Consider the following 2,500-nt stretch of genomic DNA (forward strand, 5'->3'; position numbering starts at 1 on the left):
TTACGCGCTGCAGGTACCATCAGACTGACTTTTTTCGTGAAACAACTTGTGATTGTTATGACTGCGTCTCTGAGAACTACTGTCAAGGTGCAATAAAGATTTAGAGTAAAATATTGTGTATTAATCTTATAGACGAATATGAAATTCAATCTAAGACACTTTTCAACCTTTAAAACAAATAATCAGAAACACACACAAGCACAACTATATCTATCTATACCCAGCCACACACACATATATTTTCATACTTATATCTATGTCTATCTATCTATCTGTCTATCACACACACATACGTGCACTATATATATATATATATATATATATATATATATATATATATATATATATATATATGTGAAGCATCTCTGTATACATATCCATGAGGGTTGTTTATTATTTTGCAAATGATTGAAGTCAACCCCAAACATATGAATGAATTCTGGTTCTGTTCAATTAAATTGAAGAAGTCAAACGTTTATTTTGTCAACCTAAAGAATGTTCTTCTTGGGTACGTTAGTGCTAAGTGTATATATATATATATATATATATATATATATATATATATATATATATATATATATATATATATATATGAAGAGAGACACAGAGAGAGACAGAGAGATTCATAAATATTTATAGATAGATACATATAATAATGCGAATAATCTATTTTAGTGTCGTGGCCCTTCTCATTTATTAAATATTTCTTCGTGAGAAAAGTGGTCAGGAGAAAGATATATACAAAGGAAAGACCCTAAGAATTCCTTCTATGTCCGAAGCTCCGCAGAGGAATGCTTCTGTCCTTCACTCAGCTGCCCTGATCTTCCGCCAGACATAAATCATTTGTAATATTAATTTGTAATTGATGATTAATTTGTAAAGCCAAATTGATTCATTGCATCGATATGTGCCTTTGAATGACAGCCACGACTGGCCGGACCACTGGACTAGAGGGACAGGCTGGAACCCGGGTCGCTTAGGCCTTGGTATGAACGGCTACATATATATATATATATATATATATATATATATATATATGTGTGTGTGTGTGTGTGTGTGTGTGTGTGTGTGTGTGTGTGTGTGTGTGTGTGTGTGTATGTGTTTTTATATATATATATATATATATATATATATATATATATATGAATATTTACATGAACAGATCTATATATATGTGTGTGTGTGTGTGAATGAATATATTTGTATATATCTATATGTACATATATACATATGCATATATATGGATATAAACATACATTTATATTTACACATACATATATATGTAAATATATATATATAAATATATATACATATATATACATATATATATATATATATATATATATATATATATATATATATATATATGTGTGTGTGTGTGTGTGTGTGTGTGTGTGTGTGTGTGTGTGTGTGTGTGAGTGCATTTATATATATATTCTTACGTATACAAACACGCAAATATAGGTATACATATGTATGTGTGTGTGTACTGTCTCTCCCTCTTTCAAATAAGTAGAAAAAAATATATCTATTTTTTCGAAGGTTGCGCACTTGGTGAGGCAGTTTCATATTCGATATAATTGAAGCGACTTTTCCGTGCTATCTATCTTTAATTAAGACCAATGGTAGTTAAAAGTTTTCCGAAATTTAACGTTTATATTTCTTTTTTATTTACCAATTTCCGAACTCAAGGAAAATCGGCAAAATTGTTCAACGTTTTCTTTTATACATTATTTTCTATAATCTAACCGTATGGGTTACTCAAATAATGAATTTACATAAAGGTCACAAGAACAAAATAAACCACAAAAATAAGAAACAGTTGTATTGATCTTCATTATGTACTTTTTATATATTTTTTTTTCATTGATAGTTGGACATGTAATTTTTTTTTTTTTTTTTTTTTTTTTTTTTTTTTTTTATCTTGCCAGGTCTATTTTGATTCGATTTTTTTTTTCTTCGACGCTTATTAAGTTTGATCGAATTCGTCTATGCCATTTTCGACTCTAATGAAAGCATACCACCCACCTACCCTTTATAAAATACCAGGAAAAAATCAGGAAAATATAAGGAAAAAACACTAATTCGTACTGGAACTTACAGTATGTCTAACGAGCATACAATTCACATGAGCAAAAAATATAGATGACATTCACAAAAAGTGTTGCATTTTTCGAGCCATAAAGTAGATGTTAATTTTGGAGAACTAGGAAAAATTGTGACTAATGAGAGGTTAACATACAGACAGGGGTTTTGTATTTTTTTTTGAATCGTGAAGTAATTATTAATTCTGGAGAACTAGAAATGATATTGGCTAACGAGAAACGGACATGAAGACACTAAAAATATTTATAGAAAGTGTTGTCACAAAATAACAATTAATTCTGGCTGACACACAGACCTCTTGCACTTATACAGACAGACACACACACACAAAATCCAAATCTCACACGTTGCTAAAACAAAAGAACGAACACATGATGAACTAAATTGTAGCCTA

General features: G+C 29.5%; 1 protein-coding gene across 2 annotated transcripts in view; it reads left to right on the forward strand.

Annotated features, from left to right (window-relative positions):
• The window catches only part of LOC113807797 (mesocentin), a 256,336-nt gene extending 256,225 nt beyond the window's left edge, over positions 1-111 (forward strand). For both annotated transcript variants that reach the window (XM_070144347.1, XM_027359086.2), the window contains exon 2: positions 1-111. This exon is cut by the window's left edge and continues 893 nt beyond it. The gene's annotated coding sequence lies outside the window, so the exon portion shown is untranslated.
• The last annotated feature ends 2,389 nt before the right edge of the window (positions 112-2,500 follow it).

This window comes from Penaeus vannamei, chromosome 32, assembly GCF_042767895.1.
Source record: "Penaeus vannamei isolate JL-2024 chromosome 32, ASM4276789v1, whole genome shotgun sequence".
Lineage (NCBI taxonomy): Eukaryota > Metazoa > Arthropoda > Malacostraca > Decapoda > Penaeidae > Penaeus > Penaeus vannamei.